The sequence below is a fragment of the Bufo bufo genome, chromosome 1 (genome assembly GCF_905171765.1).
Source record: "Bufo bufo chromosome 1, aBufBuf1.1, whole genome shotgun sequence".
NCBI lineage: Eukaryota > Metazoa > Chordata > Amphibia > Anura > Bufonidae > Bufo > Bufo bufo.
This window is the reverse complement of record NC_053389.1, coordinates 486,311,816-486,338,739: the sequence shown is the minus strand read 5'-3', so window position 1 is coordinate 486,338,739 and position 26,924 is coordinate 486,311,816.

The window sequence follows — 26,924 nt, the reverse complement described above, 5'->3', positions numbered from 1 at the left end:
GAAATGCAGATCAGCCATTGCATATACTTTATTTTTCCAGGTGTGAAATTGCAGGCTGAGAGAGCCTTGTTATAAATTTTTAAAACTAACATTTTGTACCTATAACCAAAAAGAGAATTTTGCTGGTGTTTTCAGCCTCAGAATTTATTATAGCACATTTGGAAGGATTGTACCCATAATAGTCACAAGATTTAGAAATTATGGAATGAGACAGGGCAAATGAAATGCAAAAGAACAACAGCTGTTTATTACAAAAGAATTTCAATGCATAAGGAATAATGACTGACATTTTTTCTTTATCTTAAAATATATCTCATCTGCATTCAACTGCTCCCATTTCTAGCTAGGTTAATGGGAGATGCAATGTGAAACATCGTAAAAATACTTACATTATGTCATAGTTTGCTTCCAAAGGCAGTAACTTTATCTAGAAAGCCTTCAATAAAAATTGTGTGGTATTTGTAAAATATGCTGCTGTTTATTCCATATAGAAGCACTGAAACATTTAGGTGTACACATTTGATTGCTACAGCCATAGAAAATCAGCAGCTATTCCAACCTACGAAGCAAGAATAAAACACAACTGTGAGTAATAATAACAGTCATAATAATTATTTCAATTTCATACGGGTAAAGTAAATAAATGCAAACTTTTCTACAAGAAATGCCGTTTATTTTCCTTTTTACTGCAGTGTGCAGGAGAACGTGACCAAAGAAAATCAAAATACAATAGTTAGAATACAACCACATAATGCTGCAGAGTATTGCATGGCTGTAAGAGCTGTCGCTGCATCCTATTAACCAATTACAACCGCATTGTGTCTCCTGTCTTAATTGTAATAGCCGTGCGGTTTTGTGGGTTACGGCATAGCCATTAACAATGAAGATAAAATAAACTATATTATTAGTAAATGTACAGCATTGTGGTACTTGGTCGCGTTCCAAGGACAGCATGGCTGTTAGGTATCTCTATCCATTGATCATTCTTTACAGGGGTGCAACTTTCTAACCACCAATGTAAAATCTGTAAGGTGCCCCAAACCAACGACGGACAACCACTGGAAAATGACTCACTTAAAATAATTGCCAAATTTGTTTTGAATTTGATTTCAGAATTGAATGTTAATGCAGACCGATCTATCTACAATAGAGCAAACAACTGAACACCAGTTATCCATTGGCTTATCAATGATATTTCATACATACTTTTAGAAGTGTAAATTGTTTGCATACTCAGATTACTGCTGATTTCTAAGAACTAGAGTAGTTAAACCTTTTGGTGCCACTCAGAGATTTCTCTTACTTAACCACTTGCCATCTGGGCCATTTGCCCCCTGCCAAATTTTGCAAAACTGACATATCTCACTTTATGTGGTAATAACTTTGGAACGCCTTTATTTATCCAAGTCATTCAGAGATTGTTTTCTCGTGACACATTGTACTTCATGATAATCATAAATTTGAGTCAAAATATTTCACCTTTATTTATGAAAAAATCCCAAATTTACACAAAATTTCAATTTCTCTGCTTTTAAAACAGAAAGTGATACCTCATAAAATATTTATTATTTAACATTCCCCATATGTCTACTTTATGTTGGCATCATTTTGGAAATGTAATTTTATTTTTTTAGGAAGTTAGAAGGCTTAGAAGTTTAGAAGGAATTCTTCAAATTTTTAAGAAAATTGCCAAAATCCACTTTATAAGGACCAGTTCAGGTGTGAAGTCACTTTGTGGGGCCTACATAGTGGATACCCCCATAAATGACCCCATTGTAGAAACTACACCCCTCAAGGTATTCAAAACCGATTTTACAAACTTTGTTAACTCTTTAGGCGTTCCACAAGAAATAAAGGAAAATGGAGATCAAATTTTTAAATTTCACTTTTTTGGCAGATTTTCCATTTGAATCAATTTTTTTCTTTAACACATCGATGGTTAACAGCCAAACAAAACTCCAATATTTATTACCCAGATTCTGCGGTTTACAGAAACACCCCACATGTGGTCATAAACTGCTGTATGGGCACACGGCAGGGCGCAGAAGAAAAGGAACTCCACATGGTTTTTAGATGCCATGTCCCATTTGAAGCCCCCTGATGCACCCTTACAGTAGAAACTCCCAAGAAGTGACCCCATTTTGGAAACTAGGGGATAAGGTGCCAGTTTTATTAGTACTATTTTTGGGTACATATGATTTTTTGATCATTCATTATAACACTTTATGGGGCAAGGTGACCAAAAAATTGGTTGTTTTAGCACAGTTTCTATTTATTTATTTTTACAGCGTTCACCTGAGGGGTTCAGTCAAGTGACATTTTTATAGAGCAGATTGTTACGGACGTGGCGATACCTAATATGTATACTTTTTCTCATTCATTAAAGTTTTACACAATAATAGCATTTTTGAAACAAAAAAATTATGTTTTAATGTGTCCATGTTCTGAGAGCTATAGTTTTTTTATTTTTTGAGATATTTTCTTATGTAAGGGCTCATTTTTTGCGGGATGAGGTGACGGTTTTATTGGTACTATTTTGTGGGACATACGCGTTTTTGATCACTTGGTGTTGCACCTTTTGTGATGCAAGGTGACAAAAATTGCTTGTTTTGACACAGTTTTATATTTTTTTTTTTTACGGTGTTCACCCGAGGGGTTAGGTCATGTGATATTTTTATAGAGCTGGTTTTTACGGACGCGGCAATACCTAATATGTATACTTTTTTTTATTTGTTTCACTTTAACACAATAATAGCATTTTTGTAACCAAAAAAATGATGTTTTAGTGTCTCCATGTTCTAAGAGCTATAGTTTTTTTATTTTTTGAGAGATTTTCTTATGTAGGGGCTCATATTTTTGCGGGATGAGGTGACTGTTTTATTGGTACTATTTTGTGGGACATACGCGTTTTTGATCACTTCGTGTTGCACCTTTAGTGATGCAAGGTGACAAAAATTGCTTGTTTTGACAGTTTTTTTTTTTTTTTTTTTTACGGTGTTCACCCGAGGGGTTAGGTCATGTGATATTTTTATAGAGCTGGTTTATACGGACGCCGCAATACCTAATATGTATACTTTTTTTTATTTTTTCTATTTTTAACTTTTTTTTTTCATTCCTTACTTGGGGACTTTTTTTTTTTTTTACATGTGAAACTTTTTTTTATTTTTTTATTTTCAACCTTTTATTTTTATTTTTTTTATTTTACACTTTTCGTCCCCCATAAGGTCATACAAGACCTCTGGGGGACATTTACTTCACTTTTTCTTTTTTTTTTCACTGTTGATTTCTCCTGTAACTGGGGCTGACATAGTAGCCCCAGTTACAGGACAAATGCACCCCTATAGAGGCTGTACAGCAGCAATCCTGCGCTGTACAGCCTCACAGCAGGGCTGATCGAGGTCTCTGAGAGACCTCACACAGCCCCTGCACTCTTCGGTCACGGCGGTCACATGACCGCCGGGCCGGAACAGGAAGCGCACAGCGCTTCCTTCTCTGCAGACACAGCGCTCGGTGAGCGCTGTGTCTGCAGCGATCGTGAAGGCAGGGACACCTGGGAACTGTCCCTGCCTTGTCTTAGGGTTGCCCTGCTGTCACTGACAGCGGGCAACCCGATCAGCAGCTGCACGATTAGCGTGCAGCTGCTATTTCTGACAGGACGTTTTAAAACATGCTGTTAGAAATAGACGTCCACCCATAGGACGTTTATAGTCTATGGGCGGACGTGAGGCGGTTAAAGGGAACCTGTCACCAGTTTTATGGTGTCCTAACTAAGGACAACATAAATAAGTGACTGATTCTCTTAGCAAAATGCTGGGTCACTTTCTTTAATTGACCCAGTCAATCTGCCAACATCTTGTATTGAAAAGCTCCAGCTGATAATGATGAGTCATGAATATTCATGAGCTCCTGACTCTCCCCGCCCACCTGCTGCTGATTGACAGTTTGTTTCCATATGAATCAGCAGCAGGTGGGCAGGGGAGTGGCTATAGCTCTGAATTAAATATACGCTGGACTCAATGACATCACGCCGGACTCCAATCAGTTAATTAGCATGCGGCATCTTTGTGTGTATATTATGAGGTAACCATCTGTCACACCAGTAAGTGAATACATCTAAGGTACTTTTTAGTAGTTAATGATTGTATATAATTAGTTAGATTATAATCAAATATCCACATGACAGGTTCCCTTTAAGGATAGGTCATCATTATCAATAACCTGTAGAGCCCCTTTAAAAGCAACTAGGCTCCTTTATCAGATACAGTACAAAGAAATGCAGATCAGCCATTGCATATACTTTATTTTTCCAGGTGTGAAATTGCAGGCTGAGAGAGCCTTGTTATAAATTTTTAAAACTAACATTTTGTACCTATAACCAAAAAGAGAATTTTGCTGGTGTTTTCAGCCTCAGAATTTATTATAGCACATTTGGAAGGATTGTACCCATAATAGTCACAAGATTTAGAAATTATGGAATGAGACAGGGCAAATGAAATGCAAAAGAACAACAGCTGTTTATTACAAAAGAATTTCAATGCATAAGGAATAATGACTGACATTTTTTCTTTATCTTAAAATATATCTCATCTGCATTCAACTGCTCCCATTTCTAGCTAGGTTAATGGGAGATGCAATGTGAAACATCGTAAAAATACTTACATTATGTCATAGTTTGCTTCCAAAGGCAGTAACTTTATCTAGAAAGCCTTCAATAAAAATTGTGTGGTATTTGTAAAATATGCTGCTGTTTATTCCATATAGAAGCACTGAAACATTTAGGTGTACACATTTGATTGCTACAGCCATAGAAAATCAGCAGCTATTCCAACCTACGAAGCAAGAATAAAACACAACTGTGAGTAATAATAACAGTCATAATAATTATTTCAATTTCATACGGGTAAAGTAAATAAATGCAAACTTTTCTACAAGAAATGCCGTTTATTTTCCTTTTTACTGCAGTGTGCAGGAGAACGTGACCAAAGAAAATCAAAATACAATAGTTAGAATACAACCACATAATGCTGCAGAGTATTGCATGGCTGTAAGAGCTGTCGCTGCATCCTATTAACCAATTACAACCGCATTGTGTCTCCTGTCTTAATTGTAATAGCCGTGCGGTTTTGTGGGTTACGGCATAGCCATTAACAATGAAGATAAAATAAACTATATTATTAGTAAATGTACAGCATTGTGGTACTTGGTCGCGTTCCAAGGACAGCATGGCTGTTAGGTATCTCTATCCATTGATCATTCTTTACAGGGGTGCAACTTTCTAACCACCAATGTAAAATCTGTAAGGTGCCCCAAACCAACGACGGACAACCACTGGAAAATGACTCACTTAAAATAATTGCCAAATTTGTTTTGAATTTGATTTCAGAATTGAATGTTAATGCAGACCGATCTATCTACAATAGAGCAAACAACTGAACACCAGTTATCCATTGGCTTATCAATGATATTTCATACATACTTTTAGAAGTGTAAATTGTTTGCATACTCAGATTACTGCTGATTTCTAAGAACTAGAGTAGTTAAACCTTTTGGTGCCACTCAGAGATTTCTCTTACTTAACCACTTGCCATCTGGGCCATTTGCCCCCTGCCAAATTTTGCAAAACTGACATATCTCACTTTATGTGGTAATAACTTTGGAACGCCTTTATTTATCCAAGTCATTCAGAGATTGTTTTCTCGTGACACATTGTACTTCATGATAATCATAAATTTGAGTCAAAATATTTCACCTTTATTTATGAAAAAATCCCAAATTTACACAAAATTTCAATTTCTCTGCTTTTAAAACAGAAAGTGATACCTCATAAAATATTTATTATTTAACCTTCTCCATATGTCTACTTTATGTTGGCATCATTTTGGAAATGTAATTTTATTTTTTTAGGAAGTTAGAAGGCTTAGAAGTTTAGAAGCAATTCTTCAAATTTATAACAAAAAAGCCAAAACCCACTTTATAAGGACCAGTTCAGGTCTGAAGTCACTTTGTGGGGCCTACATAGTGGATACCCCCATAAATTACCCCATTGTAGAAACTACACCCCTCAAGGTATTCAAAACCGATTTTACAAACTTTGTTAACCCTTTAGGCGTTCCACAAGAATTAAAGAAAAATGGAGATCAAATTTTTAAATTTCACTTTTTTGGCAGATTTTCCATTTTAATAATTTTTTTTCTTTAACACATCGATGGTTAACAACCAAACAAAACTCAATATTTATTACCCAGATTCTGCGGTTTACAGAAACACCCCACATGTGGTCATAAACTGCTGTATGGGCACACGGCAGGGCGCAGAAGGAAAGGAACTCCACATGGTTTTTAGATGCCATGTCCCATTTGAAGCCCCCTGATGCACCCTTACAGTAGAAACTCCCAAGAAGTGACCCCATTTTGGAAACTAGGGGATAAGGTGCCAGTTTTATTAGTACTATTTTTGGGTACATATGATTTTTTGATCATTCATTATAACACTTTATGGGGCAAGGTGACCAAAAAATTGGTTGTTTTAGCACAGTTTCTATTTATTTATTTTTACAGCGTTCACCTGAGGGGTTCAGTCAAGTGACATTTTTATAGAGCAGATTGTTACGGACGTGGCGATACCTAATATGTATACTTTTTCTCATTTATTAAAGTTTTACACAATAATAGCATTTTTGAAACAAAAAATTATGTTTTAATGTGTCCATGTTCTGAGAGCTATAGTTCTTTTATTTTTTGAGAGATTTTCTTATGTAGGGGCTCATTTTTTGCGGTATGAGGTTACAGTTTTATTGGTACTATTTTGTGGGACATACACGTTTTTGATCACTTGGTGTTGCACCTTTTGTGATGCAAGGTGACAAAAATTGCTTGTTTTGACACAGTTTTTTTTTTTTTTTTTTACGGTGTTCACCCGAGGGGTTAGGTCATGTGATATTTTTATAGAGCTGGTTTTTACGGACGCGGCAATACCTAATATGTATACTTTTTTTTATTTTTTTCTATTTAAAATTTTTTTTTTTCATTCCTTACTTGGGGACTTTTTTTTTTTACATGTGAAACTTTTTTTTATTTTTTTATTTTACACTTTTCGTCCCCCATAAGGTCATACAAGACCTCTGGGGGACATTTGCTTCACTTTTTCTTTTTTTTTTCACTGTTGATTTCTCCTGTAACTGGGGCTGACATAGTAGCCCCAGTTACAGGACAAATACACCCCTATAGAGGCTGTACAGCAGCAATCCAGCGCTGTACAGCCTCAGAGCAGGGCTGATTGAGGTCTCTGAGAGACCTCACACAGCTCCTGCACACTCCGGTCACGGCGGTCACATGACCGCCGGGCCGGAACAGGAAGCGCACAGCGTGCAGCTGCTATTTCTGAAAGGACGTTCTAAAATGTGCTTTCAGAAATAGACGTCCACCCATAGGACGTTTATATCCTATGGGCGGACGTGAAGCGGTTAAAATTTCATACATTCAAATCAAATGTCTCTTGATTCATTTTTGTCCTAGTAATGCATGAATATAAAAAAATATGTTTATGTACATTATTTTTTCTTTGGATTTCTTCCTACTATGTTTGAGATTTGTGTCTGTTACACAGTGCACGTTGGCATTATGTAGGTGACAGATAACAGGGTATATGACTTGAGGATCCATTTACATAGTGTTTATTTTCAGTATATAGCCACAGAGAAAACTAGGTCTGCATATTAAATAATGAAGTGTTACATAATGGCTCATTCAGACAAGTGATGTTCATGTCCAGGTGCTGTCCAAATGAAGAAAGAACAGTACCTGGACAGCATGCTGTCCTATGATAGTCAATGGATCAATTAACGCTGGTTTCTTTAATTACAGAAGTAATTTAATGATCCCAGTAATATTAGAAGGTTTGGCTGACTTTACTGTGCAATGCCACCTCCACTGAAATTAGATACACCACTGAAATTTTAACAATTAATTTCAGTGAGATGTAAAGGGGTTGTCCAGGATTTTTTAAATCCTTGCACGTGACCAAGCAGTGACATGCTGGTTGGGGACATGTCACCAAAGAAGCCAGTGATTGGCTGCAGCAACTAGAAGTCTAGTGAAGGTAGCTTAGGAGTCAAAATAGAGGGGTGGAGAGAAGTTACGTATAGATCTCTTCACAGGTACAGCTGATGGAGGGAATGAAAAAAAATCCTGGGAAATTCTTTAAAGGGACTTGATCATGCTAAACTGCTACCTGCATTAGGCAAGTGCTGGTGAAGGAAGGAGCATTCTATCAAGAGTAGTGTCAATATGAACTTGTAGTCTCCTTAACCCCTCCTTAACCCATAGCGCCATATATATACGGCGTTACACATCTGTATGTGTATTAAACAGGCCTCTGCAGCAGGCCCACTTCATACACGGCGGGTGCTTGCTGTATCATATAGCCGGCACCCACCCGCACTGACAAGAAACAAGCCGCCCTTGCTATGTAACTCCTCAGGTGCTATGATCAACGCTGATTGCGGCACCTGTGAGTAGAGATGTCCCAAACTATTCACCGGCGAACAGTTCCCGGTGAACATCGCTTGTTCGCGTTCGCCACAGCGGGCGAACATATGCGATGTTCGGTCCGCCCCCTATACGTCATCATTGAGCAAACTTTGACCCTGTACCTCACAGTCAGCAGACACATTCCAGCCAATGAGCATACCCTCCCTCCCAGACCCTCCCACCTCCTATCAAATAGCAAGGACAGCATCCATCTTAGATTCATTCTGAAGCTGCAGTGTTAGTGAGAGCAGGGAGAGTGCTGCTGCTGAATTAATAGGGAAATCGTTAGCTAGGCCAAAGTTCTGTGTCCACTCCAGTCCTCAAAGACTCATCTGCTGTAAGGACAGCGTCCTGACAGCACCCCAAAAAGCCCTGGTACATCAGTCTGCTTTTTTTTTTCTTTATATATATATATATATATATATATATATATATATATATTGCAGTTGCCTGCCCGTGTGTGTGTCACGGATGGTGTACAGGAAACAAGACAATACCATATAAACAATGTCTCTCTGGATCCACAACTAAGGAACAAAGGGAGACCCCTGCAATAGAGCTGCCGCTCTCCCTCACTGCTCAGCCTATGCGAACACCCCAAAGGTGGATGGCCGCATATCCACGTTCCTCGGCTATCTATTACCTGAAGACCCTACAATAGTGAAGGGACACGACCACCGGCTCCCTACACTGACACGGAGGGAGTCAGGGTCACCTGGATCCAGAAAAGACAAAAACATAAATACATAAACAGCACTTATCTGCAGACGACTGAGGACTGGGAACTGGGAACTGGGAACTGGGAACAGCATGCACACACACTCCAGGAAGTTGTATCAGCCGCACACTACTGCATTATGGGGAGGAACTTAAAGGGTAGCGATCAGTCTGACTGCATGACAGCTGAGATAGACTAACGAGATGAGAAACTAAACCAAAACAAAGAAATTCAAGGAGGAGGATCTGAGAAGCTCCTGTGAGCGCTTCTCAGCTGTCTGGCTGTGACAGTACCCCTCCCTCTAGGAGTGGACTCCGGACACTCAGGGCCCACCTTCTCAGGATGGGACCTTTGGAAAGCCCTGATGAGACGAGAGGCCTTAATGTCCGTCACTGGGACCCACATCCTCTCCTCAGGACCATAACCCTCCCAATGAACGAGGTACTGGAGGGAACCGCGGACAAGACGAGAATCCTCAATACTAGAGACCTGAAATTCAAGATTTCCATCAACCATAATCGGAGGAGGAGGCAAAGGCGAGGGTACAATAGGTTGAACATAAGGTTTCAATAAGGACTTATGAAAAACATTATGGATCTTCCAAGTCTGAGGAAGATCAAGACGGTAGGCAACAGGATTGATGACAGACAGGATCTTGTAAGGCCCAATAAACCTAGGACCCAACTTCCAGGAGGGAACCTTCAATTTGATATTCTTGGTAGACAACCACACCAGATCACCAACATTCAGGTCCGGACCAGGCACACGTCTCTTATCCGCCACACGCTTATATCTCTCACTCATGCTCTTTAGATTATCCTGAATCTTTTGCCAAATAGATGACAAAGACGAGGAGAATCTGTCCTCATCAGGCAAACCAGAAGAGCCCTCTCCCGAGAAAGTCCCAAACTGCGGATGGAACCCATATGCACCAAAAAATGGTGACTTATCAGAGGACTCCTGACGACGGTTATTTAAAGCAAACTCAGCAAGGGACAAAAAAGAACACCAATCCTCCTGATTCTCCGCCACAAAACAGCGCAGATATGCCTCAGATTCTGATTGACGCGCTCTGTCTGGCCATTCGACTGCGGATGGAAAGCAGAAGAGAATGACAACCGAACCCCCAAGCGAGAACAGAAAGCCTTCCAGAATCTGGAAACAAACTGCGTGCCCCTATCAGAGACTATGTCTGAAGGAATCCCATACAATTTGACAATGTGGTCAATAAATGCCTGCGCCAGCGTCTTAGCATTGGGCAAACCAGGAAAAGGGATATAATGCACCATTTTGCTAAAACGGTCCACCACCACCAGAATCACAGACTTCCCCGAGGAACGAGGCAAGTCCGTTATGAAGTCCATGGACAGATGTGTCCAAGGACGGGAAGGAATGGGCAAAGGAAGGAGAGGACCTGATGGCCGTGAATGAGGGACCTTGGCACGAGCGCAAGTCTCGCAAGCTGCCACAAAACCCTCAACCGACTTACGAAGCGCAGGCCACCAGAATCTCCGAGCGATGAGATCCAGTGTGGCTCTTGCCCCCGGGTGCCCAGCAAGGACCGTGTCGTGGTGTTCTTTAAAAATCTTGTGTCTCAAAGCGAGAGGCACAAACAACCTCCCAGGAGGACAAAGATCAGGAGCTTCTGACTGGGCTGCCTGCACCTCTGCCTCCAATTCAGGAAAAAGAGCAGAGACCACCACACCTTCAGCCAAAATGGGACCCGGGTCTTCAAAATTCCCACCTCCTGGAAAACAACGTGACAGGGCATCTGCCTTCACATTTTTAACCCCAGGGCGGAACGTAACAACAAAATTAAACCTTGAAAAGAACAAAGACCATCTGGCCTGTCTCGGGTTCAGACGCTTGGCTGACTCCAAATAGGCCAGATTTTTATGGTCAGTAAACACGGTAATAGGGTGTCTGGCTCCCTCTAGCCAATGGCGCCATTCCTCAAAAGCCAACTTGATGGCCAACAATTCCCTATCTCCCACATCATAATTTCTCTCTGCAGAGGAGAGTTTCTTTGAGAAAAAGGCACACGGTTGCCATTTGGCAGGAGAGGAACCCTGAGACAAGACCGCACCCACCCCTACCTCAGAAGCATCAACCTCAACTATGAAGGGTAACGAAATATCAGGTTGTACTAGGATGGGAGCGGAAGCAAAACTCTCCTTGATATTAGAAAAGGCCTTACGCGCCTCTACCGACCAGGAAGAAAAATCTACCCCCTTTCTGGTCATATCAGTGAGTGGTTTAACAACAGAGGAATAATTCAAAATAAATTTCCTGTAATAATTGGCAAAGCCCAAAAAACGCATCAGCGCCTTCTGGTTCTCAGGAAGCTCCCACTCAAACACAGCGCGGACCTTCTCGGGGTCCATGCGAAAACCAGAAGCGGAGACAAGAAACCCCAGAAATTGGATTTCTGGAACCGCAAACACACATTTTTCCAGTTTCGCATATAATTTATTCTCCCGCAGAATGAGCAAGACCTGACGTAAGTGTTCCTTATGAGTCTTGAAATCAGGAGAAAAAATCAAAATGTCATCCAAATACACTAATACAAATTTTCCCATTAAATTATAAAAAATGCTGTTGACGAAATGCTGAAAAACGGCTGGGGCATTCATCAAACCAAAAGGCATAACCAAATTCTCAAAATGGCCCTCAGGGGTATTGAAAGCCGTCTTCCATTCGTCTCCTTCTCTGACCCTAACCAGGTTGTATGCCCCTCTTAGGTCTAATTTGGAAAAGACTTTAGCCCCAACAACCTGGTTAAACAGGTCCGGGATCAGAGGAAGCGGATAAGGATCACGAATAGTGATACTAGTCAGCTCCCTGAAATCCAGACAAGGTCTTAAAGAACCATCTTTTTACTTAACAAAGAAAAAACCAGCGGCAACAGGTGATTTCGAGGGTCGTATGTGTCCTTTTCTCAAACTCTCAGAGTTATAAGCCCGCATAGCGACCCTCTCAGGTTGGGAGAGATTGTATAAACGAGATTTAGGCAGCTTGGCGCCTGGGATGAGATTAATAGGGCAATCATACTCCCTGTGCGGAGGCAAACCCTGAACTCCACTCTCAGAGAAGACATCCAAAAATTCAGAGAGGAAAGGTGGTACAGTCTTAGTAGAAACCTCAGAAACAGATGTTATGAGGCAATTCTCTCTGCAAAAGTTACTCCAACCATTTATTTGCCTCGCTTGCCAATCAATGGTGGGGTTATGTTTAGTGAGCCAGGGTAGCGCCAACACTAGAGGAGTAGGCAAACCGCTAAGGACGAAACATGACACATCCTCAACATGAGCATCACTCACAATTAAACGGATATTGTGAACTATGCCCTTTAATGATTTCTGAGAAAGTGGAGCTGAATCAATAGCAAAAACAGGAATATCCCTTCCCAAAGTGCATACCTGGAAACCATAAGTTATTGCAAATTGATTATCAATGAGGTTGACAGCTGCTCCACTATCCACAAAAATCTCACAAAAAATGCTCTTGCTCTCTAGCGCCACCCTAGCAGGCAGGACAAAACGGGAACTACAAGCAAACGGAAAACCTTCAATTTCCGCCTCAACCCTGCCAATAGTAACAGACGGAACATCTTTAAAAGATTTTTTCCTTTTTGTCTCTTTATTACTCCCAGAAAACTGCCTGAATCTCCTTGAGGGACAAACATTTGCCAAATGATTTATACCTCCACAACAAAAACAAACCCTCCCCTGCTGGCTGAATTTTCTATTGTCAGAGGCAATCAACCCCAGCTGCATGGGCTCCTGCTCAGAAGGGGCTGACAGCGACTGAGACTCCTGCGCACAGAATGAGACCGCTGCACTGTTCCGAGACTGAGTAGGACAGGAAGGAGAGATCTCTCGTCTCTCTCTAAGACGCCTGTCAATACGAACGGCCTGAGACATAGCAGAGTCCAAGGAGATAGGCCTCTCATGAAAGGAAAATGCATCTTTCAATCCCTCTGAAAGACCATGGCAAAATTGACATCGGAGTGCAGCATCATTCCAACCAGTATCAGCTGCCCATCTCCGAAATTCGGAGCAGTATATCTCTGCGGATTGTTTACCCTGGCATAACAGACGTAGTCTAGACTCAGCCAGAGCAATACGATCCGGATCATCATATATCTGACCCAGGGCTAAAAAGAATTCATCCACTGAGCGGAGGGGCCGTGCCCCCTCCGGTAGCGAAAAGGCCCAAGACTGAGCGTTACCCCTGAGCAGCGATACAATGATCCCCACCCTCCGTTCTTCATCACCAGAAGAATGGGGAAGAAGGTGAAAATGGAGTTTGCAAGCCTCTTTAAAACGCACAAAATTCTCACTACCCCCAGAGAACGTATCCGGGAGCGAGATCTTGGGCTCAGCACAAACTCCATGAATGCAAGCTGAACCGGTCATTTGAAACTGAGAAAAAATCCTACGGAGTTTAGCTACCTCCAATGAAAGACCCTGGAGGCGTTCAGCCAAAAGTGAAACCGGATCCATGCTTGAGACGGTTTTGGCGGCTGATAATGTCACGGATGGTGTACAGGAAACAAGACAATACCATATAAACAATGTCTCTCTGGATCCACAACTAAGGAACAAAGGGAGACCCCTGCAATAGAGCTGCCGCTCTCCCTCACTGCTCAGCCTATGTGAACACCCCAAAGGTGGATGGCCGCATATCCACGTTCCTCGGCTATCTATTACCTGAAGACCCTACAATAGTGAAGGGACACGACCACCGGCTCCCTACACTGACACGGAGGGAGTCAGGGTCACCTGGATCCAGAAAAGACAAAAACATAAATACATAAACAGCACTTATCTGCAGACGACTGACGACTGACGACTGGGAACTGGGAACTGGGAACTGGGAACTGGGAACAGCATGCACACACACTCCAGGAAGTTGTATCAGCCGGACACGCTACTGCATTATGGGAGGAACTTAAAGGGTAGCGATCAGTCTGACTGCATGACAGCTGAGAAAGACTAACGAGATGAGAAACTAAACCAAAACAAAGAAATTCAAGGAGGAGGATCTGAGAAGCTCCTGTGAGCGCTTCTCAGCTGTCTGGCTGTGACAGTGTGAGAGGCCACAGGCCCACAGACTGTACTGTGTGCACACCACTCATATCGGGTGGCACAGTACCTTGCAGATAAAGTCATTTAATTTTTTCTCTGTAATATAATTGCAGTTGCCTGCCAGTGTGTGTCATGCCCACTGACTACTGTGCCCACTGCCAGTGCCCACCACTCATATCGGGTGGCACAGTACCTTGCAGATAAAAAAGTAATTTCGATTTTTCTCTGTAATATACAGTGGGATGCGAAAGTTTGGGCAACCTTGTTAATCGTCATGATTTTCCTGTATAAATCGTTGGTTGTTACGATAAAAAATGTCAGTTAAATATATCATATAGGAGACACACACAGTGATATTTGAGAAGTGAAATGAAGTTTATTAGATTTAGGCCTCCTGCACACGAACGTATTTTTTGCGGTCCGCAAAAACTGGTCCCGTTTTCCCGTGATCTGTGACCGTTTTTTCGTCCGTGGGTCTTCCTTGATTTTTGGAGGATCCACGGACATGAAAAAAAAGTCGTTTTGGTGTCCGCCTGGCCGTGCGGAGCCAAACGGATCCGTCCTGAATTACAATGCAAGTCAATGGGGACGGATCCGTTTGACGTTGACACAATATGGTGCCATTTCAAACGGATCCGTCCCCTTTGACTTTCAATGTAAAGTCTGGAGTCCCTTTTATACCATCGGATCGGAGTTTTCTCCAATCCGATGGTTTATTTTAACTTGAAGCGTCCCCATCACCATGGGAACACCTCTGTTAGAATATTATACTGTCGGATATGAGTTAGATCGTGAAACCTCATTTCCGACAGTATATTCTAACACAGAGGCGTTCCCATGGTGATGGGGACGCTTCTAGTTAGAATATACTACAAACTTTGTACATGACTGCCCCCTGCTGCCTAGCAGCATCCGATCTCTTACAGGGGGCTGTGATCAGCACAATTAACCCTTCAGGTGCCGCACCTGAAGGGGTTAATTGTGCTATCATATCCCCCTGTAAGAGATCAGGGCTGCCAGGCAGCAGGGGGCAGACCCCCCCCCCCCTCCCCAGTTTGAATATCATTGGTGGCCAGTGCGGCCCCCCCCCCCTTCCCCCCTCTATTGTAATAATTCCTTGGTGGCACAGTGTGCGCCCCCCCCCCGCCCCCCCCTTCCTCCCTCTATTGTAATAAATCGTTGGTGGCACAGTGTGCGCCCCCCCCCTTCCTCCCTCTATTGTAATAATTCATTGGTGGCACAGTGTGCGCCCCCCCCCCTTCCTCCCTTTATTGTAATCGTTGGTGGCACAGTGTGCGCCCCCCATTGGCCCCCCCTCCCTCTATAGCATTAACAACATTGGTGGCCAGTGTGCGGCCTCCCATCTACCCCCCCGATCATTGGTGGCAGCGGGTTACTAGCAATAGTACAAAAATAAAAGATTCATACTTACCTGGGAGCTGCGATGTCTGCTTCCGACCGGGAGCTCCTCCTACTGGTAAGTGACAGTTCATTTAGCAATGACACTTACCAGTAGGTGGAGCTCCCGGCCGGACACGAACATCGCAGCAGCCGGTAAGTATGAATCTTCTACTATTGTACTATTGCTAGGTAACCATGGCAACCAGGACTGTAGTAGCGTCCTGGTTGCCATGGTTACCGATCGGAGCCCCAGCGATTAAACTGGGTCTCCGATCGGAACTCCGCTGCCACCAATGATGGGAGGGGGGAGATGGGAGGCCGCACACTGGCCACCAATGTTGTTAAAGCTATAGAGGGAGGGGGGGGGCGATGGGGGGCGCACACTGTGCCACCAACAAATTATTACAATAGAGGGAGGGAGGGGGGGGCGCACACTGTGCCACCAACGAATTATTACAATAGAGGGAGGGGGGGGGGGGGGCGCACTGGCCACCAACCTATTATTACAATAGAGGGGGGGGGCCGCACTGGCCACCAATGATATTCAAACTGGGGAGGGGGGGGGAGGGTCTGCCCCCTGCTGCCTGGCAGCCCTGATCTCTTACAGGGGGCCGTGATCAGCACAATTAACCCCTTCAGGTGCCGCACCTGAAGGGGTTAATTGTGCTGAGCACGGCCCCCTGTAAGAGATCGGGTGCTGCCAGGCAGCAGGGGGCAGTCTTGTACACAGTTTGTAGTGTATTCTAACTAGAAGCGTCCCCATCACCATGGGAACGCTTCTGTGTTAGAATATACTGTCGGTTCTGAGTTTTCACGAAGTGAAAACTCAGCTTTGAAAAAGCTTTTATACAGACGGATCTTCGGATCCGTCTGTATAAAAACTAACCTACGGCCACGCATCACGGACACGGATGCCAATCTTGTGTGCATCCGTGTTCTTTCACGGACCCATCACGGACCGTGAAAAAAATAGGACAGGTCCTATTTTTTTCACGGCCAGGAAACACGGATCACGGATGCGGCTGCAAAACGGTGCATTTTCCGATTTTTCCACGGACCCATTGAAAGTCAATAGGTCCGCGGAAAAAAACGGAAAACGGCACAACGGCCACGGGTGCACACAACGGTCGTGTGCAGGAGGCCTTACAGAAAGTGTGCTATAATTGTTTAAACAAAATTAGGCAGGTGCATAAATTTGGGCACTGTTGTCATTTTATTGATTCCAAAACCTTTAGAACTAATTATTGGAACTCAAATTGGCTTGGTAAGCTCAGTGACCCCTGACCTACATACACAGGTGAATCCAATTATGAGAAAGAGTATTTAAGGGGGTCAATTGTAAGTTTCCCTCCTCTTTAAATTCTCTCTGAAGAGTAGCAACATGGGGGTCTCAAAACAACTCTCAAATGACCTGAAGACAAAGATTGTTCACCATCATGGTTTAGGGGAAGGATACAGAAAGCTGTCTCAGAGATTTCAGCTGTCTGTTTCCACAGTTAGGAATATATTGGGGAAATGGAAGACCACAGGCTCAGTTCAAGTTAAGTCTCGAAGTGGCAGACCAAGAAAAATCTCGGATAGACAGAAGCAACGAATGGTGAGAACAGTCAGAGTCAACCCACTGACCAGCACCAAAGACCTACAACATCATCTTGCTGCAGATGGAGTCACTGTGCATCGTTCAACCATTCGGCGCACTTTACACAAGGAGATGCTGTATGCGAGAGTGATGCAGAGGAAGCCTTTTCTCAACCCACAGCACAAAAAGTGCCGCTGGAGGTGGGCGTAAGCACATTTGGACAAGCCAGCTTCATTTTGGAATAAGGTGCTGTGGACTGATGAAACTAAAATTGAGTTATTTGGCCATAACAAGGGGCGTTATGCATGGAGGAAAAAGAACACAGCATTCCAAGAAAAACACCTGCTACCTACAGTAAAATATGGTGGTGGTTCCATCATGCTGTGGGGCTGTGTGGCCAGTGCAGGGACTAGGAATCTTGTCAAAGTTGAGGGACGCATGGATTCCACTCAGTATCAGCAGATTCTGGAGACCAATGTTGAGGAATCAGTGACAAAGCTGAAGCTGCGCCGGTGCTGGATCTTTCAACAAGACAACGACCCTAAACACTGCTCAAAATCCAATAAGGCATTTATGCAGAGGAACAAGTACAACGTTCTGGAATGGCCATCTCAGTCCCCAGACCTGAATATAATTTAAAATCTGTGGTGTGACTTAAATAGAGCTGTCCATGCTCGGAAGCCATCAAACCTGAATGAACTAAAGAGGTTTTGTAAAGAGGAATGGTCCAAAATACCTTCAACCAGAATCCAGACTCTTATTGGAACCTACAGGAAGAGTTTAGAGGCTGTAATTTCTGCAAAAGGAGGATCTACTAAATATTGATTTCATTTCTTTTTTGTGGTGCCCAAATTTATGCACCTGCCTATTTTTGTTTAAACAATTATAGCACACTTTCTGTAAATCCAATAAACTTCATTTCACTTCTCAAATATCACTGTGTGTGTCTCCTATATGATATATTTAACTGACATTTTTTATCGTAACAACCAACGATTTATACAGGAAAATCATGACGATTAACAAGGTTGCCCAAACTTTCGCATCCCACTGTAATTGCAGTTGCCTGCCAGGGAGTGTCAGGCCCACAGACTGTACTGTGCCCACTGCCCACCACTCATATCGGGTGGCACAGTACCTTGCAGATAAAGTCATTTAATTGTTACCCTTTAATATAATTGCAGTTGCCTGCCAGTGTGTGTCAGGCCCACTGACTGTACTGTGCCCACTGCCAGTGTCACCACTCATATCGGGTGGCACAGAACCTTGCAGATAAAAAAGTCATTACATTTTTTCTCTGCAATATAATTGCAGTTGCCTGCCAGTGTGTGTCAGGCCCACTGATTGTACTGTGCCCACTGCCAGTGCCCACCACTCATATCGGGTGGCACAGTACCTTGCAGATAAAAAAATCATTTCATTTTTTCTCTGTAATATAATTGCAGTTGCATGCTAGTGAGTGTCAGGCCCACAGACTGTACTGTGCCCACTGCCCACCACTCATATCGGGTGGCACAGTACTTTGCAGATAAAGTCATTTTTTTTTTTCTGTAATATAATTGCAGTTGCCTGCCAGTGTGTGTCAGGCCCACTGACTGTACTGTGCCCACTGCCAGTGCCCACCACCCATATCGGGTGGCACAGTACCTTGCAGATAAAAAAGTCATACATTTTTATCTCTGTAATATAATTGCAGTTGCCTGCCAGTGAGTGTCAGGCCCACAGACTGTACTGTGCCCACTGCCCACCACTCATATCGGGTGGCAGAGTACCTTGCAGATAAAAAAGTCATTTAATTTTTTCTCTGTAATATAATTGCAGTTGCCTGCCAGTGTGTGTCAGGCCCACAGACTGTACTGTGCCCACTGCCCACCACTCATATAGGGTGGCACAGTACCTTGCACGCATAGTACCACTAATCTAAAAAAAATGACAGGCAGAGGCAGGCAACCCCACAGGGGCAGTCGTGGTGCTGTGATTTCCTTTGGCCCTAGAATAATGCCCAGTGTTCAGAGGCCACGTACCCTGAACTCGAAAAATTCTGAGGACATAGTTGACTGGCTTACACAGGACACCCAATCTTCTACAGCTTCCGCTCGGAACCTTGACGCACCATCCTCCTCCAGCTCAGCTTCGGGCACCTCTCAAGTTACCACTCGCCCGCCCGCCGCCACCACGAACACTTTTACCACAGCCGCTTCACTTGATCTGTCGGAGTTATTTACACATCAGTTGGAAGAAATGAGTGATGCGCAACCATTATTGCCAGAGGATGTAGATAACAGGGATATGTCTCAGTCAGGCAGCATTACACACATAGACGTACGGTGTGATGATGATGATGTTGTACCCGCTGCTGCTTCCTTTGCTGAGTTGTCAGATACAAGTGAAGCGGTTGATGATGATGATGTGTCCGTGGATGTCACGTGGGTGACCGCTCAAGAGAAGAAGAATAGGGGGAAAGTTCAGATGGGGAGACAGAGAGGAGGAGGAAACGAGCTGGAGGTCGTCGCAAGGAGCTATTGGCACAGTCAGACAGCATGTATCGGCACCCGGGGTCAGCCAGACAGCACGCCAATCAACGCATGCTGTTGCCACCACCAGAATGCCGTCATTGCAAAGCTCAGCAGTGTGGCATTTTTTTTGTGTGTCTGCCTCTGATAACAGAAATAAACTGAGTCGTGGGAAGTCCAACACCCACCTAGATACAACTGTTTTGTGAAGGCACATGATCTCACATCGCAAACGCCTATGGGATCAACACATGATGAGTACAAGCAGCACACAAACTCAAAGCCACCATCATCCTCCTGGTCCAGCATCCTCAGCCACGTCAACCACTGCTGTCCTCGTTGCCCCCTCTCAACCACCCGCCACTCCGCCTCTCACCTTCAGCAGTTCCTGCTCATCTGCCCACAGTAAGGTGTCTGTCAAGGAAATGTTTGAGCGTAAGAAGCCAATGTCACAGAGTCACCCCCTTGCCCGGCGTCTGACAGCTGGCTTGTCGGAACTCTTAGCCGGCCAGCTTTTACCATACAAGCTGGTGGAGTCTGAGGCCTTCAAAAAATTTGTAGCTATTGGGACACCACAGTGGAAGGTACCCGGCCAAATTTTTTTTTCACAAATTGTGGAAAAGGAAGTCATGGCATGTCTGCCACACAGTGTTGGGGCAAGGGTCCATCTGACCACTGATACCTGGTCTGCAAAGCACAGTCAGGGCAGGTATGTCACGTACACTGCGCATTGGGTAAACCTGCTGACGGCTGCCAAGCATGGAATGCGTGGCTCTGCAGAGGAGTTGGTGACACCGCCACGACTTGCAGGCAGACCTGCTGCCAACTTCTCTACTCCTCCTACTCCATCCTATTCACTAACCTCCTCGGCTGAGTCCTCTTCTGCTGCTGCGTCTTGCTCCACATCAACTGCACCCCCCCAGCTCCCCAGGGGCTATTCCACATCCCGGATACGACAGTGTCACGCCGTCTTGGGGTTGACTTGCCTGAAAGCAGAGAGTCACACCGGACCAGCACTCCTGTCCGCCCTGAACGCACAGGTGGATCAGTGGCTGACCCCGCACAAACTGGAGATCGGCAAAGTGGTGTGTGATAACGGAAGCAATTTGTTGGCAGCATTGAATTTGGGCAAGTTGACTGCCAGTAAGTGTCAGGCCCACAGACTGTACTGTGCCCACTGCCCACCACTCATATCGGGTGGCACAGTACCTTGCAGATAAAAAAGTCATTTAATTTTCACCCTTTTAATATAATTGCAGTTGCCTGCCAGTGTGTGTCAGGCCCACTGACTGTACTGTGCCCACTGCCAGTGTCACCACTCATATCGGGTGGCACAGAACCTTGCAGATAAAAAAGTCATTACATTTTTTCTCTGCAATATAATTGCAGTTGCCTGCCAGTGTGTGTCAGGCCCACTGATTGTACTGTGCCCACTGCCAGTGCCCACCACTCATATCGGGTGGCACAGTACCTTGCAGATAAAAAAATCATTTCATTTTTTCTCTGTAATATAATTGCAGTTGCATGCTAGTGAGTGTCAGGCCCACAGACTGTACTGTGCCCACTGCCCACCACTCATATCGGGTGGCACAGTACTTTGCAGATAAAGTCATTTTTTTTTTTCTGTAATATAATTGCAGTTGCCTGCCAGTGTGTGTCAGGCCCACTGACTGTACTGTGCCCACTGCCAGTGCCCACCACCCATATCGGGTGGCAGAGTACCTTGCAGATAAAAAAGTCATTTAATTTTTTCTCTGTAATATAATTGCAGTTGCCTGCCAGTGTGTGTCAGGCCCACAGACTGTACTGTGCCCACTGCCCACCACTCATATAGGGTGGCACAGTACCTTGCACGCATAGTACCACTAATCTAAAAAAAATGACAGGCAGAGGCAGGCAACCCCACAGGGGCAGTCGTGGTGCTGTGATTTCCTTTGGCCCTAGAATAATGCCCAGTGTTCAGAGGCCACGTACCCTGAACTCGAAAAATTCTGAGGACATAGTTGACTGGCTTACACAGGACACCCAATCTTCTACAGCTTCCGCTCGGAACCTTGACGCACCATCCTCCTCCAGCTCAGCTTCGGGCACCTCTCAAGTTACCACTCGCCCGCCCGCCGCCACCACGAACACTTTTACCACAGCCGCTTCACTTGATCTGTCAGAGGAGTTATTTACACATCAGTTGGAAGAAATGAGTGATGCGCAACCATTATTGCCAGAGGATGTAGATAACAGGGATATGTCTCAGTCAGGCAGCATTACACACATAGACGTACGGTGTGATGATGATGATGTTGTACCTGCTGCTGCTTCCTTTGCTGAGTTGTCAGATACAAGTGAAGCGGTTGATGATGATGATGTGTCCGTGGATGTCACGTGGGTGACCGCTCAAGAGAAGAAGAATAGGGGGAAAGTTCAGATGGGGAGACAGAGAGGAGGAGGAAACGAGTTGGAGGTCGTCGCAAGGAGCTATTGGCACAGTCAGACAGCATGTATCGGCACCCGGGGTCAGCCAGACAGCACGCCAATCAACGCATGCTGTTGCCACCACCAGAATGCCGTCATTGCAAAGCTCAGCAGTGTGGCATTTTTTTTGTGTGTCTGCCTCTGATAACAGAAATAAACTGAGTCGTGGGAAGTCCAACACCCACCTAGATACAACTGTTTTGTGAAGGCACATGATCTCACATCGCAAACGCCTATGGGATCAACACATGATGAGTACAAGCAGCACACAAACTCAAAGCCACCATCATCCTCCTGGTCCAGCATCCTCAGCCACGTCAACCACTGCTGTCCTCGTTGCCCCCTCTCAACCACCCGCCACTCCGCCTCTCACCTTCAGCAGTTCCTGCTCATCTGCCCACAGTAAGGTGTCTGTCAAGGAAATGTTTGAGCGTAAGAAGCCAATGTCACAGAGTCACCCCCTTGCCCGGCGTCTGACAGCTGGCTTGTCGGAACTCTTAGCCGGCCAGCTTTTACCATACAAGCTGGTGGAGTCTGAGGCCTTCAAAAAATTTGTAGCTATTGGGACACCACAGTGGAAGGTACCCGGCCAAATTTTTTTTTCACAAATTGTGGAAAAGGAAGTCATGGCATGTCTGCCACACAGTGTTGGGGCAAGGGTCCATCTGACCACTGATACCTGGTCTGCAAAGCACAGTCAGGGCAGGTATGTCACGTACACTGCGCATTGGGTAAACCTGCTGACGGCTGCCAAGCATGGTATGCGTGGCTCTGCAGAGGAGTTGGTGACACCGCCACGACTTGCAGGCAGACCTGCTGCCAACTACTCTACTCCTCCTACTCCATCCTATTCACTAACCTCCTCGGCTGAGTCCTCTTCTGCTGCTGCGTCTTGCTCCACATCAACTGCACCCCCCCAGCTCCCCAGGGGCTATTCCACATCCCGGATACTACAGTGTCACGCCGTCTTGGGGTTGACTTGCCTGAAAGCAGAGAGTCACACCGGACCAGCACTCCTGTCCGCCCTGAACGCACAGGTGGATCAGTGGCTGACCCCGCACAAACTGGAGATCGGCAAAGTGGTGTGTGATAACGGAAGCAATTTGTTGGCAGCATTGAATTTGGGCAAGTTGACACATGTGCCGTGCATGGCACATGTGTTGAATCTGATCGTACAACGATTTGTGCATAAGTACCCAGGCTTACAGGACGTCCTGAAGCAGGCCAGGAAGGTGTGTGGCCATTTCAGGCGTTCCTACATGGCCTTGGCGCACTTTTCAGATATTCAGCGGCAAAACAACATGCCAGTGAGGCGCTTGATTTGCGACAGCCCGACACGTTGGAATTCAACACTCCTACTGTTCGACCGCCTGCTCCAACAAGAAAAAGCTGTCAACGAGTATTTGTATGACCGGGGTGCTAGGACAGCCTCTGCTGAGCTGGGTATTTTTTTGCCACGTTACTGGACGCTCATGCGCAATGCCTGTAGGCTCATGCGTCCTTTTGAGGAGGTGACAAACCTAGTCAGTCGCACCGAAGGCACCATCAGCGACATCATCCCATTTGTTTTCTTCCTGGAGCGTGCCCTGCAAAGAGTGCTGGATCAGGCCATAGATGAGCGTGAAGAGGAAGAGTTGTCCGCAGGTACAGCCTTATCATCATCGCTTGCTGTACCTGCGGCAACGCTGGAAGAGGAGTCTGAGGAAGAGGAGTCAGAGGAGGAATGTGGCTTTGAGGAGGAGGAAGACCAACTAAAGCAGGCATCCCAGGGTGCTCGTTGTCACCTATCTGGTACCCGTGGTGTTGAACGTGGCTGGGGGGAAGAACAGACCTTCAATGAGATCAGTGATGATGAGCAACGGGACATGAGTAGTTCGGCATCCAACCTTGTGCAAATGGGGTCTTTCATGCTGTCATGCCTGTTCAGGGACTCTCGTATAAAAAGGCTGAAGGAGAACGGCCTGTACTGGGTGGCCACGCTACTAGACCCCCGGTATAAGCAGAAAGTGGCTGAAATGTTACCGAATTACCGGAAGTCGGAAAGAATGCAGCAGTTCCAAAACAAGTTAAAAAGTATGCTTTAAAGAGGACCTTTCACTAATCCTGACATTGTGAACTAAGTATACAGACATAAAGAGAGCGGCGCCCGGGGATCTCACTGCACTTACTATTATCCCTGGGCGCCACTCCGTTCTCCCGCTATGCCCTCCGGTATCTTCGGTCACTAAGTTATGGTAGGCGGAGACTAAGTTATGGTAGGCGGAGTCTGCCCTTGTTCTGCTGTAGCGCTGGTCAATCACAGCGCAGAGCTCACAGCCTGGGAGAAAAGAACCTTTGAGTAAGTGCAGTGAGATCCCCGGGCGCTCTTTTAACAGCATATAAGGGTGATGTCACAGCACAACGGGAATCTAACAGGGTTAGAGGTGAAAGTAATCCTACTCCTACCACGACAAAGCCGGCAAGGACAGGACGCTTTACAGACGTGTTGTTGATGGAGGACATGCAGAGCTTTTTAAGTCCTACGCATCGCCACAGCCTTTCGGGGTCCACCCTCAGAGAACGACTCGACCGACAGGTAGCAGACTACCTTGCCTTAACTGCAGATATCGACACTCTGAGGAGCGATGAACCCCAAGTGTCCTGTCAGAAAGGTCATTCAGCGCAGCAGTAGGTATTGTCACTGAGAAGAGAAGTTGCCTAGGTCAAAAAGTCTAGATTACCTCACCTTTATTAATATGAATGAGGCATGGATCCCGAAGGGACTGACAGTGGGGGACGCATTTGACTAAAAAAGGCCTGATGAGATGCCTTGGGCTAAAAATGGTCCACACGCTGCTGTATTTAATCTCTGCATGCCGGATGACTTGCGTGACTTCTCCGCCACCAACTAGGGTTCAAGCCGCAATGTTTTAGTGTACTTTCTGCCTGGAAAACATCAATTTTGCAACAATACCAAATTTTTCAGGCATGTGTACATGCCTAATTTTTCTGGCCTCTGGTGCTGCACTGTGGCTGCAAAAACTAAACAAAAAAAAGGCACATACATGTGTCAATTCCCCTTCGTGATCGTTACCTTGTTGTGGTGAAGGGGCTGGAGTATCACTATGAAGCGATCACCTCTATAAGTGTGTTGGCAATGTTGGCACACCCCAGATGATAAGGTCGTTGCTTCATTGTGAACAGACCAAAAGTGATCGGCTGGATAATTTTGCATAGAAAAAATAATAATTTTCTTTGTGATCATCTAAGGTGATCATTAAAGCCTACTAGGCCAACAATGGGCCCACACTGCAGAATCATTGTTTTCTGGGTCACTTAACTGTCACTGAACTACCTCAGCATGACCATAGGCTTTGAAAAACCGCCATCGCCTGCAATCTCCCAAACGTCCGCACTAGCACAGTCATCACTACACCAAGATTGACGCATAGAGGAATAAAATTTATGTCATGAGTGTGTCAACTATTGACAACTCTTTGCGGTTGTCTAAAATCAATTCGATAAACGTCCCCTTATAGGGGACGTAACAGGTATTAACCTGATAAGAATAGTACTACTTAACACACCACTCATATAGGGTGGCACAGTACATTGCACGGCGCACGCGCAGTGCCCCATATTGGAAGTAAGAGGACCGACCAAGCATCTTTTTCCATCTCCCGGTTCCTAAACTCTATTCCATACACCGGCCCCTGATAGGGGACCTAACAGGGATTAAACTGATAGGAATAGTACTACTTAACACACCACTCATATAGAGTGGCACAGTACATTGCACGGCGCACGCGCAGTGCCCCAAATTGGAAGTAAGAGGACCGACCAAGCATCTTTTTCCATCTCCCGGTTCCTAAAATCAATTCCATTCACCGGCCCCTGATAGGGGACAAAGCAGAGATTAAACTGGTAAGAAGAGATTTTTTTTATTTAAAAAAAAGAGGACAGTCTCTGCGGAGCTGGGTATTTTTTGGCCACGTTACTGAACGCTCATGCACAATGGCTGTAGACTCATGCGTCCTTTTGCGGACGTGACAAACCTGGTCAGTCAAACCCAAGGCAACATCATCGACCTTATCCCATATGCGTTTTTTCTGGAGCGTGCCCTGCGAAGAGTGCTGGATCAGGCCGTAGATGAGAATGAAGAGGAAGAGTTGTGGTCACCATCGATTGCTGGACCTGCGGCAACGCAGAGAAAGGAGTCTGAAGAAGAAGAGTCAGAGGAGGAAGGTGGCTTTGAGGAGGTGGAAGACCAACCACAGCAGGCGTCCAAGGGGGCTTGTTGTCACCTTTCGGGGACCCTTGGTGTTGTACGTGGCTGGGTGGAGGAAGAGACCTTCAATGACGTCAGTGAGCACAAGGAACGGGACATGGCTAGCTTGGTATCCAACCTTGTGCAAATGGGGAGTTTGCGGTTGTGCAAATGGACTTATTGCGGTTGTTTGCGGTGCGTTAAACGGGGAGTTTGGTCTGTCAGAGTTTGGTCTGTCACTGTGAAGCAAGCGTAACCCTTACACTACCTGATCGATACAACATCATACCTGATCGTATACACACACTGGATGTTTTAAAGCACGTTATTCCAAACAATTTAGGAATGTTAGGTGATTTATGCCCATTATGGATTAAAAC